Consider the following 21,157-nt stretch of genomic DNA (forward strand, 5'->3'; position numbering starts at 1 on the left):
CAATACCATATTTGCATTAACTATTTATGTTTAAATAATGATTGAAAGCAGTCATTTGAATGGTTAGACATTGATTGTGTATTAAACGAGCATTTTATTGATTCTACCTTTTAAAAAGTATAAACTGAAAAGAAAGCAAAATCACTGTTTGATTTACAACAGTCAATCAATCATATTTATACCTTCATTTTAAATGTAAAATGTTCAACTGTACATTTATGAACGAAAGGTTTGTTCACATCAAATGGGCAGTTCAGAAAGAAGTAACAAATAAATTCATGCACATTATAGGAAAATGCAGGTTGAAAAATGGCACCGTACGTAATTCCATTGATCGCATATTTCTCCCATAAATTTGTGGATATGAAAAAAAAACACAAAAAAAAGAAATCTGTGCATAAAAGTCATGGTCTCCATATTGTCGAACGTAATTCGAAAGCAATCAAATCTACCCCACATCTAAATGACACCAATAAATGAATATACATTTTCTCGTTGTAATAGTTTCCTAGAGCGATTCTCACGCCTGGAAATAATTGCTGAAAAACAAAAATCTATAACGCAATAAGAAGTTATATGGCATAGTGGTTGACACTTTGTGTGGTTTATTTTCTGGTTTGCTTTATATGCATATATGTCTATCTCTGTGCTCTGTGTGCTGTACTGCATTTATGCAGTGATGAAATGTCATTTGCATATTAACGAATGTATGAATGGAGCATGAGGAGCATACACACATCTATATGGTGTGCATGTTTCAACATTAGGTTTTTTCTTCAGCATTTTAGACTTGCTAAATTTATTGCTTAATTAAAATCGTAGTCAAGTTGTCAGATCGGAGATGTTTTGTTGTTAAATTTACGATTTCAGAAAATTATGCAATTTCCGGAATTTCTCGAAAACGTACATGTACGCGCTCGAAACTATCGAGTTTTACCAAACGGGTTGTGGGGGTTGTAGATGTGATTGTTTTAATCGATATGGATTTAGTTTATGGTTCCTATACTATTAAAGAGGGGAAAATAGCGAAGAACTATTATCAATGAAAACGTACACTGCGGGACTGGTCTATGAAAATGAAGTCGAATGATCAAAAGACAATCTTGTCGTTCAAGGGAGTACCTGATATACAGATACAAATTTGGGATAAAGTAACACTTGTCCAGACACACTCACTGCCTTCAAGTGGACGTAATTTATGGATGAAACGTAACGGTTTGCGCTAGATATTGCCTCTATTCAAAGGTTTAAAATTCTTAAAAATATTCGTAAATTCTAGAAATAATAGTGCAAGAAGCATTGCCAGTCCGACCTTGTGATACGCCACCTATCATCGATTAACCTTTGAGAAATGGTTAGCTTATCGCTGTGTCTAGTCATTAAGTCTGTTACATCTGTTGTTTAAAGTATCTAGTCCCATCCAAAAATTGTACTTCATTTGTTTATGAACATTTTACTATTATATGACAGCAATAACCTGAGGCGATGGCTTAGCCGTTTTCATTAGGTTGAGTAGAAGATGATAGCGAACAGTCGTAGAAAATAAAAATAAAAACTTTCTTTGATTTTACTTATCTAGTGAAAACATGTAATCGGTAATATATCCCACATAAATCAACCTGAACAAAAGCCAGTTCTTTGGAAAATATATATCATCAATAAGTAAATTAATACCGAGCCCGAACGCGAAAAATGTTCTATCTGTTTTGTAATGGCCTTTGTTCTTCTGTGTGTGCGTATTATTATGGTTCTTTTTTTGCTGCTGCTACACAAATTTATTGTAGAAATAATATATAGAAAGCTATTTTTTATTATTTTATATTTCCACCAAACACGCGTGTTTCATATTGATTTACCATTTTTTTATTTTTATTATTTTTATGGCCATATAAATATGTAATGTATAAACACTGAGTCAAGAGAGTATGGTATGTATAATGTTATATTAGGGTACATGACGTGGAAAAATGAAATGTATATTATTTCTATTTAAAAACACATTTTTATTTATGACCATTTCGGATCATTGGATATATAATCCGTGGAGTTTATGATATTTGAGTGTAGAATGCATTTTTATGTGTAGAAAAGATTAAAACAATTTTTTTTTGTGTTTGAACTTGAACAATACGTTTGTTTTTTTTATTGCAGCCAGTGGTGGTGTTTAAAAAACAGGAAGCCTGGCTCATGGCTGGGCAAAAAAAATGCTCTGTATAATTTTAGACATAGTGTGTGTCTATGTGTTGTGCAGCTATTCACATGTATTAAAACAAATAAATGTGATTATGGTGAGGGCGATGGCCCGTACGTTGTGGGTATTAAATTTATTGGATCAAACCGTTTTATATGACCGTTCATTTAATCTTCGGAAAATATAATAGATTTAAGATATCAATCAATAGCGAAATATGGCTAGGAACACTAAGCTTTGGAATATTTTCGGAAATTTAGTCAATAAGATGTCAAAGATTTATTTGACAGACTTCGGAAGAGTCGGAGCCTTCTTTTTCATATGGACAAAAAGAACAATTGCGACGAACGTCCTGAGACTACATGAAAAGTTTTTTGAGTCACCTAGAACATGTTCATTCGACGTTCAACATGCACATTTGGTGCCCATTTTAATATTTCCTTGGGGGGCCAAACAGCCCCAGACAAACAGCTAAAGATGGCGCTATTTTGTAAGGATCCGATTTTTCTAATTTTTTAAACATATTCTCTGCTGAGGAAATGGTCGTTCGTTAAATATCCTGCCTAGACACCTACAGGTTAAATTTTGTTAGAATTTACGTTTAAAATTTCCAGGTCTCCGCTGTAAACAAAATTTGCTAATAGAGAGTTTCTCTAATCATCATAACAAAAACATTACCACCAACCACACGTAGGCTTCGTTCTTAAACCCACATTTACTGCCCACAAGCATTTTTGTTTGAATCCGGACCGAGTGGCTTTAAGAACAACAGAAACATTTTCCGGTAAAAAATTAAGCTGAGACTTACGTATAGGGTGGAGATTACTGATACATAAAAGCTTTGTGTATTAAATTTAAAACATGTCCTCAAGACATCATCTTGTGTACGACATTTTGACTTGCTTTATATCCGATTTTATGTACAGTTTAAGGTTAGGCAAGCGATAACATTGTAGCGACAGGAAACAGTATACTCAAGAGGATAATCGAATAAATTATTAATGCAAATCTGACCAACGGAATGCTGGATTCGAAATGACAATTATTTTTCTCTTTGATTAATTAGAATTTATCAAAAGGGTTACAATTATCACTTAAACGGCCTTAATTATTTAAAAGCAATTATCCGTAAGAACAAATGATTTTAAACTTTTATGCAGTTTAAAAATGTATAATATAAACGATTAACACTTTCAGTGTTATCAGATGTCGGAACAGGTTTTGTGTTTAATTTGAATATATTTTTCGTCTGATGTCGGTCGGTCGGTATATGGGATAGGAAGCATTAAAAGCAAAACATACGAAGAAATTTTCATATATATCACAAACGGTACATCTGAATAAAGAGTTGTTATTGAACGTTTTGTATAAACAGTGAGCGCACGAGAGGTGTGCTGCGGGTGCAAGTTTGAAAAGTAGTTTTGTATAAAGATTTTTGTTAATTGTATTCGTGCCCGATTAAGAGTAGAGCATTAATAAAATTTGCGATTCTGTAATCAGTACAGTCATGAACACCTACGAGTACAGTCGTGTTATCAATCTCTTATTCGTTTATAGTCCACTTGGTTCCCCGTACTGCTATGTTGTGACTAATACAAAATGTGAATGTGTGGAACAAAGTGGACTTATAGGAATGAGGGATTGATAACACGGCGACACTTTGAGATTTTCATGACTGTAATCTGTAACATTTTGTTTGAATGAAAATTCTTTTAAAACTTAATGATTTCACGAGAATTTTATCGTAATATCACTCGCATCCATGAACATCTAAATGCAGATCGGAGACAGGAACAATTAGCGATTTATAAGAAGAATGAAATCTCACTGATTTAGCTTAATTTCCTATAAGCTGCTACGGGCTTTCTTCTGCAGTATCAACAAATTTCTATTGACATCATCAATTAAATTAATTATTCTTATAATTCGCTATTGTGTCACGTCCCGTTCATCCATTTAACTATTCATTTGTAGCTCCTTATCACAACTTTCAATACATATCAGGGGCAAACTGTGTCTTTGTCGACAAACAAAAATGTTTTTTTTTTTGCATCATGTATCTTATTCTGTCAACCTGTTGTGCTCTTCAATACTTTTAACCCCTTACTATGTAACACGTTCTATTGTTATTTTTTTTTTTCAGCTACAAACTGGAACAAGCAATGTGATATACATGCCACAAAATGTTCATGTTATATCGGTTTAAAACGTTCCGTAACGCTAGTGCAAGTCTATAGTGCTAACAACTAAATGATTTTTTCTTTGCCAGTTTTATTTTTCGAGTAGGTATAGCATGACGCTGCAGCTTATACACATTTCGTTATTGTTTCAATATTTATATGTTATGCACAATTATTACCAAATGATATAAATTGTAAAATATGTGTGCGCGTGCTGTGCTTTATCTAAATCAAAACGAAAAAGAAGGCAATGTGACATCCTTCGGCCATTTATGACATTGGCGTATAATGTTCACAATTTATTCGCTAAAATAAAACGACAATTTATCTTCACTGGTTGGATGGCCATGTTATGTGCAATTAAGAAGAGAGAGAAAAAAAAGAAAAGAAAATTGTTTACAGAAAACAGAAAATATATTTTATAGACGACGATTACATTGTAAATAAACAGCCATTCTCTGTACTCTTTTTGCAAGTGAATAGTGCCAATAAATAGACGGAATACAATCACAACCTAATTTCAATGTACCACACTCACACACATACAACCGAAACAAAAATAAATATATTGCATACGACGCAATTTATAATGTTTTTTCATGAAGATTTTCCTTTTATATTAAATATATTTTCATTTTCAACCCCTAAGGGTGTGCTTACAATATTTTATTGGTGATTGGTATTTATATTCGAATAAGAATTGAATTTTGATTTTGATTGTAATGGTGTGGTGAATCGAAATACATTCTATTTCGCTGTGTACACACCACCATTCTAGAATATATCTCGATATACCTATAATATGCGATGATTTAACCACCATAGGTATTTTGGAAGGAAAATAAATAAAAAAAAATGAAAATTGCGAAAAAAAACTTTTATCATGAATGGGAAAATTACATCTCAAAAACGTTATTGAAAATTGAATTGCTTTCATTTGTCAAAATTAGTATTTATCTAACTCTGTGTGTATGAAAGACTTGAAGTGAATTATATGTATTTGAAACCTCTTCAAAATTAATCAACTTTTCGGTTGTCGGTGTTTATATACACATATAACATTCACCCAGAATCAATCGCCAATTCAATATTATTTTACACACAGTGTGTGTTTGTTTGTGCTTTGTGTATTATCTATAGCTTATTTTTCGATTACTATCGATCATAATAAGAACATTGATTCGGGTCTTTATATCTGATCGAAAATGTCAAATGTGCTAAAAACAGAACACTTTCCAAACGTGAATTGAATTACGACTCTCGCTCCCGTATATTTCGACCTCTCTTCTGTATTAATATTCAAATTTATATCAATTAAGTTTTTCCTTTAGTCTGTTTGTTTTAACTGAATTAAATACACTTTTTACAGCATTATATTGTGAAGCTATTCTGGCACCCAAATTAATAGTGTCGCTCTTAATGCTGATGGATTACTTTTTCGTTCAATTGAACTATTCAGCAAAAAAAAGTTCAACCGACCCAAAGTGTAGATTGTTTCGTTTTCTTCTTTACTTTCCACATCTCAATGGTTCAGGAATTTTGAACAATCATTCAGATTAGTGGCAAACGTCTCCATACATTAAATATTTAGACTGATGATAGAATTGGACACATAAATTTCAATAAGTCGGGTAATTTGGAAATAGTCTTGCGCTTGAATTATTTGAAAGAAATGGGTGGCAGATAATTTTTGATGTGCGGTGTTGTGCTACAGTTGGTCGACAAACATACACTGCTTGTATAGTAAACAAAGAAAACAGAAGCTGCATATCAAGGACTGTTTTTGGAAAAATGTTTTCCAAATTTTTCACACTTTTCGGATATTTTTCCAAAAACATTTTTCGATAAAATAGGGAAAATTTTGAGGAAAAGCCGGAGAATTTGGTTAAAAACAGAATTGAAAACCGTAAACCGTCTACGAAGGCAATAGGTCTATATATTGTTGTTTGAGAGAAACCGATAAAAAGTGAATTTTCGCGCACTCAATTCCCCCAAAATAGGCCCTGGCATGGATGCTCCACAAAACCGGAAAGACTTTTAAATTCATCAACAGCTGTTCAGTGTTCAGTCTGTCTCATAAAATATAACCACTCATAAATTGCCGATAATAAATTAGGGCGGAAAGTTGTTTGCATGCGGTGGTTTGACCATACAAATTATATCATCCATTTCTGACTAATTCGAAAGCGAAAAGTTTTATCTTCTTTTCGAAATTAATGAGGTTAATCCACTTTAACTGATTAACTGCTTTTCTACCGAAAAAAAGCAACAACTCTTCATCTTATCAAAATAAATCTTGATTTATTTATGGGTAACATCGGTCGTAACGAATAGAGTAAAATATTATAACTAAAAAAGCTCATGTCGATGGCGCAAAAAAGCAGTCATGTCGTCATTTTCCTGTTCTTCTTGCTCTTACACGGTTGTATTCTTCTAATTTTACATATAAATAATAATCATCAAAAAATATATGCGCCATGCGATTCACATATTTTACAATCAAAAACCCAAATCGGTTTATTAATCACGAAACTCTATTAAAACGATTAATTTATTCTAATCGGTATATAACTCGTTCATCCATCCTCCAAAAAATAAAATTTATTAATAACTCAACGTAAGAAATTAAATAAATTCGTTTTTTTTCCTCTCTCTCTCTCTCTCTCCAAACATTTTTAATGTAATCGTTTCAGTTCAGGTATATTAATATTAATTTCAACGACGTAAGCCTCTAACAAATCTTCGGATTTTTCATTTCGACTTTTTTTTGTTTTAATTTTTTCAAATATTCGTTCGTCTTTTACTCATCTGAAATTAATGTATGGGATTGTCAGTGTATAACATAAAAACAATGCCACATCATTTTCGTCAAAAGAAGAGCGTTACAGTCAAGTGGAAAGAGGACACAATGCTTCGTATTTACTTATGTTTCGGAAATACATGATAAGTGAGTTTGGTCGACCAAAGAAACAGTAGCGATGAAAATTGTAAGTTTCAGTCTAGACAACATAATCAATAGTGGTGTCTTGTGTCACTCGAATCAGGGAGCGATAACAGCCTGTCAGCCTCTTTTGCAGCCTGTCACATACGGCTATTCATCTGTTATCGATAACGACGACAAAAATAATGACAAGCTCTGGGTAATATAATCCCTTATATGTATGTTAAAAACTTTGAAGTACAAGATTCGAAATCAACAGATCAAAAGTACTTTGATCTATGGAAGTAATAGACCCGATGCTTGCCGTTTGTAACAGGTTAAGAAAAGTGCTTCAGTTATTCGATTTCGATACAGTTAGAGTCAATGAAATTTGTCTCAGTAGTTGTAGCAGCTGGTCCACTCATCCAGAAACTGTGCTTAAACTACGGGTGTAATAGTCACACGCATACGAGTGGTAGTGATGAAAACGGATAACCACATATAAGCGGTGTATTTGTATTAGTGGACCAGCTGATAAAACAGCTGACTTTAACCAGATTAGCAGATTAACAGGAGTATCAACGCCACTTGTTTATCAATTCTCTGACTTGAACTGTACATCAAACGAATACGAGAAATACGTGGCCTGTATTGGCACCAGCTGACTTTCATCAATTGGCGATACGTGTTTAGTGTATGCGGGTTGCGGGTATTGAAACGAATAGGATACGATTGTGTCCGAGTGTTTTAAAATTTTCGAATAGTTGTAGGGGTCAATTTTTCTTTTTGTTATTGTTGAATTAGTCTCATTTCTAATAAATCCACTCATTCTGTTGCATATGTTCCAAATAGAGATTTCGTTTAAAATTGAATGCGGGTTAAGATTAACCCGAAAAACAATGATTTTTTATAGAGAAAATCATGTTGAGCTATAAATAAACGAACAAAAAACAAAATTTAGAAGAAAACAACTAGAACTAATCTGCTGCAATACATCTCGGTGTTGGAAGTAGTAAAAAAAATAATATTTCAAATCTCTTACATGGACATTGGAAATATATCCGTAGAGCATTTAGGTCGGTGTATAACAGAGATGGAAAATAAATCTCTTTTTCTTCTCAGGGAAGAAATCCAACCAAGAAAAAGAGATAAAGCATACACGGACGCATGGATCGGAATCATATGTAAGTAATATTAATAAGGGATAATACTTTCGAAAATAAATAAAATAAAAGGGCACAGAAAATACAACGTGTCGGACCGATATTATACACTCAATGTTAAAAGAACGTAGAAGAATATTTTTCTGAATACGAGAGTCGGTTTTGTGGAGAAATATATGCGTGCATGAATGTGAGTAGAAGATTACGTTTTAAGGAATTTGTTGTTTTCTAGACTCTGTTTTTTTTTTTTGTGTGTGTTCTATATAGGAGATTAGTAAAGGGTAGGTCATATATGAAGGTGTGTGTGCGTGTTCGCTTATCTGGAATTAGTTTTCCATGAAATACTAGTTGTGTTGTTGTTGTTTGTTTTTTAGGTTCGATCGGTAGTTTTTGTTATCTTTACTGGAAGCAGAATACACAAATCTTTGCTTGGATGAAACTTATTCACGAAGGTCTTTTAAACTTTTCTAATCCTCGATTAATGATGTGGCTGATATCCGAAAATATTGAAAGTATCTGGAGAATGGTGTTCACAATCAATCGCTCTTAATCCTTAAAAAAAAATTGAGAAAAATTGGGTAGAGATCTTCATCAATTTGATAAAGAAATTTTGTGGTAATTTAGACGGTATTGCTGTTGGTAGTACTAGTGATGTAAAAACGTAGAGGAAAATATCAGTGTCTTCAAATTTCGAGGATAAACTCGATAAAAAATCAATAAAGACTGAAAACTATATGATAATGTATGTCTTATGTCTCTTCCTCTCTATGACTGATGAACGAATCAATCGTAAAAATGGAAAAATTTAAGGAAACATCTAACCATAATACCGAAAATCCTAATGAATGTCAGTATATATCCAGCCAGAGCGACAACATATATTGTCTTGTATACCCTATGCAAATGATATAATAAAAAGTCATATCGGAAATTTATAACGAATCTGAATGCGAAAAAAGTTGGATATCCATTTTATAAATCATTTTATTGATTTTCTTTTCCGTTTTATTTAATAATAAAAGTCTGCATCATCCTTTTCGCATGATTTTTTATTTTGTTATTGTAAATTTATATGCATGTAGCCGTTCCATCTATATGTGCACAACAAACACGTATCATCATTCAACCATAACAAAACAATGCTTTCGATTTCGTTGCTTTTTTTTCTATTTATTTCTTTTTATCAATTTCGATTTGAATAGATTTTGGTGGTTCGGATAATCTCCCGCCAGCAGCTGTGTTTATTAATTTAAAAAATTTTATATATTTTGAAGAAGCCTTTCTGTTCACGATTAAATGTTTATTCACAAATCAGCGGAATTAATATAAGCAAACAGCAGAAAACAAACATAAACACCGCAGTAACTATAAATCGGATACAAATTTCATTTTACTCTTGCTCCTAAAACGCAAATAGTTTGAATATAGTTGTTTGCTGCACGGTTCGGACGGTTACGTTAGTAGTATCTCCTTTTAAGACATATCTAGATCCATTGTTATTATAAGATTAGCCAAAACAATTGTCATTAGCGTATTTGTCTTGGTTGGAAAACTCTGGAACTATCATTAAAATTCCTCATTTTCGTAGCCCGATGCCCGAGTCCAATGATCTACCGATTGAAGTACCAGGTATTCGATCAAGGTATTCGCAACGGTGACAGAATTAGTGACAGCTTTAGTACACAGAGGTACTTTTACCCATCGTGATACGAAACATCAAATTATTTCCCGAGTGTAGTATGACGTTTTCCTCGCCTCGCCTCCGGCTCGATATATTTTCCTAACGCTAATGCTTTTTAGGGAATCTGAGGTTTCCAGCTCGAGACGAAGACGAGTGCTGGAATCGAATTTGCTTAAAAACCCCTTTAGCATATGTTAATGAAACACAATATTTGAACACTAGTTAGGCAATAGTATGTTGTGTTACAAGTATTGTAATGTTGATTTTTTCAGCACTAGACCCAAGTTTTCCTTACGAGCGGAGCGAGTAAGGAAAATTGGGTCGTGTGCTGAAAAAATCTCATTACAATACGTGTAACACATCATGCTTTGTGCCAACCGAGAATTGAAATAGACAAGAGCACAAAAAATCATAATTTTCATTGTAAACAATCACTCTTCAAATTTGATCGATCACATTGCTTTGCATTTTCTCAAACGAATGCTGTAACAACTCATACAAATTCCATATCAACACTGCTTTGAGTGTTGTAATATCACATCAAACGGGTGCTGAAATAAGTCACTTTACAACACTAAAATGAGTGCTGAAAAGAGTCGTATTTCAATTCTCGGTGGCACAAAATATTTTGTGCCACCGAGAATTGAAATACGACTCTTTTCAGCACTCATTTTAGTGTTGTAAAGTGACTTATTTCAGCACCCGTTTGATGTGATATTACAACACTCAAAGCAGTATTGATATGTTATTTGTATGAGTTGTTACAGCATTCGTTTGAGAAAATGCAAAGCAATGTGATCGATCAAATTTGAAGAGTGATTGTTTACAATCAAAATTATGATTTTTTGTGCTCTTGTCTATTTCAATTCTCGGTTGGCACAAAACATGATGTGTTACACGTATTGTAATGAGATTTTTTCAGCACACGACCCAGTGCTGAACAATAGTACATTACTATGCAAGGGAAGTAAAGTGATATCTCGTATCCAGATGAGTAAAAGTAACCGAGGGCTTTAGCCCGAGGTACATTTACTCATCGTGATACGAGATATCACTTTATTTTCCGTGTGTAGTACGACGTTTTACTATGCGAGTGATGTAAAGGCTATTGCCTATACATGTAATAGCCTTATTACATGCACCAGCATAGTAAATCAACATTACAATACTTGTAACACAACATCACATACGCGCGGTGCTCAGATGTTAAAATTACTTTTTTTTGATACCAACATTGAAAAATGATACTTTCGCCCCGCATATGAGGGGCGAAAGTAAAAAAATGCATCCCACGGGGAGAAAGTACTTAACGAAGAGCGAACGCAACTGAACGAACAGCGAAAGTAACTGACGTCACAGAAAATGAGAGAAATGAGTCGAGTTGTCAACAAAATCCGCTCATATTATGCAGAATACTTTGATCAAAATTGTAAAACACTGTGCGCCAGTGTTCTTATTGAAATTAGCATACAAAGTTCATACTTTTTGTTACTGAATGATTTGTTAGTTATATCTTAATTTTTGTGTGAGTTATTGTTGTGATGGCTAAATTATTAAATTTTTCATATACCAGGGGGCTGCCGCCCCCTGGACCCCCGCATTTTCTGGCTAAATGCCTTTTTATTTCAACATTTTGTTGCGATGTTTGCGATACGTATCAATTTTCAATGTTGGTATCAAAAAAAATAGTATGAACGACTCGGGGCAAAAGTAAAAAAATTCAACCTGTGCGATTAGAGCCCTTGCCTTCGGCGCGGGCTCCAACTCTCGCACACGGTTGAATTTTTTTACTTTCGCCCCTTGTCATTCAATGTACTATTTCATACTTCGGGGCCGAAAATGAGGGCAATTTTTCGAATTTTCTCGGGTTTCCGGCCCTCTGCATGAAAACTTACATGTGCATCTGTTTGGGACGATTGATTTAAGGCACTTTCGCTTGTAAGCCTCACTTCGTTCGGCCTACAATCCGCGAAATTGCCTAAAATCAATCGTCCAAAACAGGTACACAAATAACCAAGCTAGAAGAATAATTCAAAAATTACACTTAACGTCCATGTTGTTGTCTCGTTTTCGCTTACGTAATAAAATAGACTACACACTTGTCATTGTGTGGTTGCATCACTCTCCTTCGGCTCGAGCTGGTCGAAGGTTACACTTAATGCGAAAGGCTTCAAAACCAATACGTAATGCACTATCACTACGGACTACTACCGGTGAAACAGGCCATTCAAGTCAATACTTTTTCGGAATGAGAGGGGAAAGGGAGACGAAAAAATCGTGATGACACATCCAGACCACTGCAGAATTTCATGTTTTTTTTTGTTGTTCCATCAAAGTGCATAATCTTGTTCAATCAAAGTATAACCTAATCGCACTTACGTGTCTTTGAAACGCATATAAATACAGATTTTTTACAGAAGAAGAATATACCATTTGCAAGCTATTGAAAATTGTTTTGTTCGGATGCAACACGCGTCGAATAAATGTATAATTTATATACCTAAAATAGGCAGATATATATATATATATATAAAACGAATTAAACTTCTAGTTTAGAGTTTATCGTCTGCAATCTTAAAACAATTTCCTTCCTTATCCACACATTTTGATATGAACATGTGTAATATTGTAACATATACACGATAATATAACCATTTTTGGATACACGAGAAATTTTATATAATATAAAATCTCAGTGCAATATGATGTAAAAAACCGAACCATAATATTTAGATTAAGACTTCACAATGGATGCACTCTGTGTATGGCTTTGTAAAATTTCCATGAAGAATTGCCGATAAAGCATTTCTACATATCGAAACGGTTTAATCGAATTTATTAATGTGGAGTCTGATCGTTCAACATATTAGTAGGCTTTTTTTGTTGTATTTTTTGTTGTTGTTGTACTTTGAACGTATTGTTTATCGCTGTTTTATTTGAACTTTTCTTTCTTTTATTTTTTGAACGTGCATAAAATTACGAGTTTTATATAAACAACAAACATGTGTGCTCTATGTTTTATTGTAAAAGGTTACAGCTTCATTTAAATATCAATTAAGGTAAAATCGAACAAAGGAAATGGGTGAACTCTAGGATGAAATATGAAGAGCATGTAAAGGCATGTGAGAATGTTCACATCAGTAGATTTTGTATGGAGAAAATGTGTTGCTTTCTATACCTATACATTTCTCTGCATATAACTTTCAGGATAAACTTCTATGTCCCGAGCTGTGTTTAGACTGGACAGTGTTTGTCCAGTGCCGTCGTCGTATCGGAGAGGCAAACTGAGCAATAATGTATAGATCTAAGAATGGCTTTGTGTGTATTGTCAGGTATTAATTTGAAATTTCCAATTTCGATGTACAATAATAAACGTTTGATCATCCATCCTGAAGGAAATCGGAAAATGTGAAGCTGACATCTGAACAAACCGAAAGTTTCTCTCATTTTGCCATTTCGCAAATGTTTTCGTTAGCAAAATACCTTATCGGTAATAGTAGATTACATTGGATGCTTCGAAAGTAATTCATTACAGAAAGCACCAGTTTTGTGATAACCTCGTAACCTCGTTCGTGTCTTTTCGAAAGGTGCAGCGTGGAGTGAGGCCTATTTGTTTCTTAAAAGTTCTCTATCTCTAATATTTCAGTAATCTGTCAAATTTTCGAAAAATCCAAGAAAACATTTTGCGACATAAAATGAACCGACAATATTCTTCATATAAAACCTCATTTCCGAATGGGACAAACTGATGTGTAATGGTCAACTTTCGCATAGGGTGGGCAATAAAATGTTGATCAAGAGCACGAAAATAAGACGTCACTGACCCAGTCTTCGTTTGTTACATAAATGTTGCACTTAATTAATTTAAAGTTGACTTACGTTGAAACTAAAACTTTGTTGTACTGGAGCTCATTACCTTTTGAACCGAGAAAGAAAAGTATAAAATTCGCCGGCCTAATGATAAAAACGTCAATAAAGTTTTGAGACTCTAAAAGACTCCATTCATTCATAACTCTGGCAAAATGAATTTTCACTATGACGGTACGACTGTGTGAAATATTGTATGAAATTTGAGCAACCCTACCGGACAAGTTGAGTAAAAATGGGCGGATTAGTGTTTAGTATTCATACCCAAACATTAATGGTAATTTGTATAACAGTCATATACCAGTACTGTACACACGTCCATCCCGTGTAAATACATTGGGTGGTTGTGTCCGTCGTTTAATTTAATAACGTGGTAAACGTGAAATTCTCGTCCGACTGTATACATAAATATTCATGTTTGTATCAATATTTGTCTGTACTACAGTCAATAAGTTTCAACAAATAAACATTTCCTCAGACAAAACACTCTTCAAATTCATTCAACCAACCACTAGAATTATATGTCTTCAGGTGTTGGTTTGGTTCGTTTTTTTTTTATTCGAAACAAAATTTATGGTAATACTCTTAAAGAAATTTTTATCTACTTTTCGAACATGAAATATCTTTTCTTTTTCTATCTTTTCGTTGTTGTTGCTGTTGTTGTTATTGAAATATATGAGGTTGTTTAGATCTTATTTTCGGTTGAGTTTTGGGATATGTTCTTTTTGTAAAAGAAAATATTTCCTCACTCGGCTTTTCACACAACGATAAAAACAGTTCACACAAAACTATTTATTTTTATGTTTTTTTGTCCTCTTGTCTAGTCAAACAATTATTTTCTTTGTATTAGGATACGTTTATAGAAATTATGGATCATTTGTGTTTCAACCAAAAAAAAAAATGGTTTTCTCTCCCTTCATCTCGTAACAATATCTAAAAACAAGTTTTCAAAGATTTTGAACAAAAAAAAAAAAAAAATATTTGAAAATTAGGGATGAAGACTACCTATAACCAATTCAATATTTCGATTGTATCGATTGATTGCCGGACTTAACAAAGTAACGTGGTTGAAATGCATACAGAAAAACCTCTTCTTTTTTACATTTTTGTCGTTCTGACCGCAAATGCAGTAAATGCTCAAATTTCACCGGATGTATTACTTATACATAGCTACACGTAGCGATGCAAAAGAGACCTAATTTAAGTTTGTCTTTTGTTATACTGTTACAAAGTTGACAGGAGAACAACAAAAGAAACATTTGAATTAGGTCTCTTTCGCGTTCGTACAGCTAAAGTTATATTCGTGATATGCGTGTCTTTACAACGGACTGAATTCAGTTTTAATTTGCTTACAGCGACCTTGAAACTCAAAATTTGAACGATACGATTATCTAAATGTTCCGGTCATAGTATCAAGAAGCGCAAGCCCGACGAAGAATGTAAACAATGAATTTTACTTGAAGAAACGGAACGTGTCACATAAGCGAATTATAAGAAAAATGAAATTTCAATTATTTTTTTCTGATAGTTTAATACCAAAAATATCGTAGATCTATTCGAAATGGAGCTAAATCAATGAAATTTCATTTTGCTTATAATTCGCTAATTCAACACGTCCCGTTTCTGCATTTAATTACTCATAAAACTTTCTCCATTCTACGGTTATTTGGATATGCAACGTCAAGGGTAAAATAGCCCGTCTTGCGTAATTTGTGAATGACCTCTTCATAGTAAAATACAACTTTTACATGACAAAAATAACTGGAATGATGATAATAAATATTTGGTCCACTGTACACGACTAAGAACAGCTTGTTTAACAGTGCAAATGACGTGGTGAAGCTTATTATATTCGTCTGTTAACCTCATTATAAAAGATTAATTTAATTAAAATTCTAAAACTGAGATAAAATGTTTGTATTCTTTGAGAAGATCTGTTCGTGAAATGTGCTTTACATTTCTAACTTCTTGACGTAACTCTTTGATGCGCGCACATAAAGGGTTCATCGTTATTTTTTCTGAGAAAGCTGGTTATTCCATCCGACTATCCATTTTGAAATATAAGATTTGAAAAAAAAATAGAAAAGTTTTTTTTATTTTGATTTTAATAAAAACAAACAGAGAAAAAAAATCAACGATCCAAACGAATGTAATAAAGATAAGGATCAGGTTTGGTTACAATTTATTTATCTTTCAACAAAATTTAAATGTGATTTGATTCGATTGGAGTGTTGAAATATAACCCTTTAAAATCGTCGATTATTCAAATAGTTTAAATTGTCGGTTCACATTTTACAAGGATATTATCCGTTCATTTTCACTTGGCATTTTATATGCTGGATAATATAAAACGTTTTCAAACAATTTACATTTTCACACGACGGATATTTGTCACTTATTATGTGAGAAATTGCCATTAATGGCATGCATTTGTGTCAACATTTCACTGCAATGATATGTTTTAAATCTACATTTTATCGAATTGATTTAAATTTATCGTTGCGGAATGAATGCTGGTAACTTTTCCGTGCTAAATTGTTTGGTAAATAGTTTACGCAGCCCGGGAATGGGCGGCACACAAAAACTCATTCTAACGTAATATTGATTCAGCTTCATTCTCCTTTTGCATGTATGCAAAATGCATTAACCATTTTCACCGTATGCAGTGCGTCATTGTGAGAGACGAGACTTATTCTCGAAATTAAATTTTTGATGTCATGGGGTGTTTGTAAAGAAGACCCGAATTTTTATGAGGCAAGGACCACACTCACGATTGATTTTTGCATCATTACACTACCACATTGTATGCCATCAATTTTATCAGAGTAAATAAAAGAAAAAGATTAGCAAGACCATGACATGCCATTAAAATGATGCTTTTTTGTAAAATATTTTCTTTCTCAAAATTGAATCTGATAAGAGTGCAGCAGATATCCCATATTTTTCATTTCATCTGAAGTTCTTAGAACTAGCTGGTGGCTCTTCAAAATTCAGTTTAATACTCATGTTGCAAGGAATTTTAATATTGAACCAACAATAAATTGTAACGTCGATTATTGAGAGGACATTACTTAGCAACGGGATAGAAGTGATGTAAATGACAATTCTTGTGTCAGCTCTACCGATCAAGGTCAATAAACAGACAGGAAGTGCCCTTTCCATCATTTGTCCCATTGCCCACGTTTTTAAGTAAAGTTCATTTACTCACTGCACTCCTAGAAAAGGAGTCATGACTTCATTGACATGAGTATTAAAGCAGGGGGTTTAGCGAGTAAAATAAATTAGGCAAAAGCACCCGAAAAATTTATTTTTAATCGATGCAAAGCATGATTGTAAGCAAATCCAGGTATACTCCAGACTAACCGAGGCCTCTTTTGAGGTCTACTGGCAAAGACCTTTCAAACCATGTGTATATCCATCCCAGACGAAAGGATCCGAATTTGATAGGTGGATTTTTGGTTACAAACGGCCTCAGTCACGTTTTGGGAGGCTGACGGAATGCGGTGTAATGTGGGGGCTATTATCATGACAAAATTAATTTAAAAAAAAATGTCTGCGACTTTTAGAGACATACTTGTAGAACAACGTTATGCTTAGAACAGCGTTCTGTCTCGAAAATCGTGAAAAAGCTGTACGTAATTACGCAATTGTTTGGAACTTTGGATTTTGTCAGGTGTGATTGCAGTCGTTGCTTTCGACAATAGAATTCCAGTTAAGTTCAAAAACTTCAATTGAAATTTTCGGTCGAATTGAATCAAATTCAAATTGAAAATGAATCGTGTGACATGAAGAAGTTTCTCAGTTTCTTTAAAAGGAAAAAAAAAATGGAAATGAACGAGGACTTTGTATACACCATCGTCATGCACAACATAACAGTATTCTTTCATTACGAGTGGGAAATCTGAAAATCTTCCAAAAATCAGTCCTTTCGCATCATCAAATCATTTCTGTAAAATATATCAAAAAATTGCAAAAATAAAACCCATAAAGACTGCAGCAAAATGAGATACATTGAATTTGGTAGAAATTTAAAAAAAATGTTTTCTAAAATCCTAACGACCACACATTAACGACTACACAAAACATAAATTGTGTGTATTCTTGATGACAATGAAGAAATGCCAAAATAAATGAAGAAAAACACACACCCAGCAATATATAATATGTGCCGTCGGGTCGCTTCTTCTTCGCATACCCAATCTCTTCAACAAAATGTTTATTTATACTGGAAAAACGAAATTATCCAAATACCAAACGGAACAAAACGTACAAATTTACTACAAAGTCTGAAAACTTATAGAAATTGAGGATAAGGGGAAAAAAATTGTGTGTGTTGTATATATAACATCGCAGCAGGTCTTCTGGGTCACCGACCAATTTTCGATTTCAAAAGAAAAATTCTAACAACAAATTTATCCCACAACAAAAATTAATTTCCTTTTTTCGGCAACAAATTGTAAATGGAAAAAAGACGAAGAAAATAACGAAAATGAAAAATTTCTTCTTTTTTTTCCCAGCGATGGGTAAAAAAGAAAATTGCAACAATTTCACAATTTATTAAATATCAAACAAAACGTTTAATGAATCCTTAACAGAAGTTCAACAGCGCATAAAGTATGCTTTTAGACTTTTCTTTGTTTTTTTTATGTGGAAACATTTTCTGTTTGTACAATATTATACCTTTTGTAAGCATCCTTCACGACACCGTTCAAGGCGAAGTTCTTGTGCATGTTTTGCCTGTATATCTGAATAGCCGCTTGTTATTCCAACAACACATTTTATGCACAAAATGAATGTCAAGCAATTCATTGCCGAAACCATTTTTAATTCCCGAATATAAAACAAACAAAAAAAAAGATAAATTATTTACGATAGTTTCAGCCGGGCTGGTATCTCTCTCTCTCTCTCACTTCACATTGGATTTAATTGTTTGAAAAGTTTAATCAATCAATATTTGAAGCGCAACACTAAAACCAATTAACTAACTAAAACAAAAATGAAAAAAACAAATTAAAAATTCATGATTTAGTCGTCATGTTTAGTGGAATCAGTTCTGTGTGAAGTACAGGACACATTGCAGTTCAAATTTAAACGAAAATACTGACGGAAAAAATAATAAACAAAAGCTATGGGATATTCGATTGATAATGTAGCGTTAATTCCGTAACACCAAACCAACTTTCCAATATGTGTGACGAACTATCCCAAAGCTCTTCGACTGAATCTTTGAATCCGAATGCTCACACAAAAAATAACATAAGACACCGTCAACCGTTCTCCATATATTCTGACATTTCCATGAGCTTTGAGCAACTCTTTCAAGTGGGGAGTGCGATTTTCGACGTGTTCAAGTAGCGAGTGTGTGGAACAATTTTTTTTTAAATTTAAGATAGAGCATTTTGTCGAACCAAAATTATTTCGATTATAATGATGGAGAGCTCTGATCCGGACCGAAGAACAGACCTGGCATATTTGTGTGGCTATTGGACCGAAGAAGAAATTAATCGTATAATATGCATGCATTCAAGATATTTAATAGTATGTTACGTACCTGCGGGAAAATTTGCGTACTCAGGAGTGGGAAATTTGTATCCAAAGCCGAAGGCGAGAGATATAATCACCAGAGTAAAAGCAAATTTTCTCGCAGGTACGCATCATATTTTATTCGAAAACGTAAAGGTAACTTCACAGAACCAAAAATCTATCCCAAGTTTTTGAATAAAATGCCTTACTTGGCAATGGGATAAATGATGGAAATGTTACCTCAAGACAAGAAGTTCCATTTCCATCATTTGCCCCATTGGTAAGCAATGTACTATTACATGCTAGCGTCTGGTAAGGACTTTTTCACAGTCACAAATAGTGATGTAAAGAGCACTTTATCGTCAGCGTGTAAAAAAAAATGTTTTTGGACTCGTTATTAGAGATATTATACATCGAGTGTGTGTGTAGTACGAAAATATAACACACACACAAAAAATCCGATGATAAATAATGATAATAAATAAACAACATGTGGTCGAGAAAATAATCGTAATTTTTGTAAATTAGAGTTTTTTACGATCAATAAAAAAATTTTGAAAAACAAAACTTTGGTAAGTTTCGGGTTTTTTTGTTATTTTTTATTTATTTCATAAAAGACAATTTTTATTTGGTTTTCTGTTTTTGTTTCAATTAACATGGTTTTTGTATTCGACATGAAAATAATTTACGATTCAGAATTTCGATCGATGCTTTCGATAAAACACAAAATTAAAAAGTTTCGTTTCGTGCATTTTTAAGGGGAATGACAACTGACAATTATAATGGACAACCAATTATGTTGTTAGTTGTCCTATAATAGCAGCAAATTAAAAATAAAATAGTGCACACAGTGCACGGATATGGAAAACGGTTGAAATGACTCCTATATTGTCAATCTGCAAGATAATATGCCTCCCATTGAACAAATGAAATAAAATATTCCGTTCTATATGCACCTCGGTATATTATCGTCGTTAAGTGCGGCGTTTTTATAGTACGACAATCAAACTTTAAACATTAAAATTATGGACAGTATTCCAAGAACTGGTGAATCGATATTTTATGTCGCGGTGGGTAAGCGTAAATTGACGCCCATGCATCTTTTAAATGAATAGATTATCCGTTTCCGAAACGTATTCGCAGTCTAGAATAAAATGACAAGTTTTTCCAAATTTTTCAAAATAATTTTTAGATTTTGAATTTTAATAGAATGTTATTGGAGAGCGGTTAGTACTTGCAAAATGATAATTTAACAATTTTAGCTTTCGGATGTCTCGGAAAATGAGCCAATTCGAAACCAATCAAAAAGCAAGAGAAATTGTTTTAACGAATGAATGGCATTTGGAACTCTGATTCAACTTTACTATTAACGTATTAACTGATCCATTTAATTGTTACAATTAAATTAGATACAATATAATGATTCTGTTCAGCGCTAGACATTAGAATTATCACTCCGAATAACAGAAAATCGCTGTCTTTGATCGATCTACGAACCCACTTGGTTCAGTTTGAGGAATCTGTTTGATTTTGTTGAAAATTAATTCGCAAACGGTCAGATTCGCACAAAGGACGGATGTAGTTCAAAAACAAACACTTTGAAAGACGTTAAACTTCCACAATGCGATTTTG

General features: G+C 33.3%; 1 protein-coding gene across 1 annotated transcript in view; it reads right to left on the reverse strand.

Annotated features, from left to right (window-relative positions):
* Positions 1-21,157, reverse strand: part of LOC119069470 (transmembrane protein fend-like) — a 57,370-nt gene that overhangs the window by 35,045 nt on the left and 1,168 nt on the right. The window lies entirely within an intron of this gene.

This window comes from Bradysia coprophila (assembly GCF_014529535.1).
Source record: "Bradysia coprophila strain Holo2 chromosome X unlocalized genomic scaffold, BU_Bcop_v1 contig_35, whole genome shotgun sequence".
NCBI lineage: Eukaryota > Metazoa > Arthropoda > Insecta > Diptera > Sciaridae > Bradysia > Bradysia coprophila.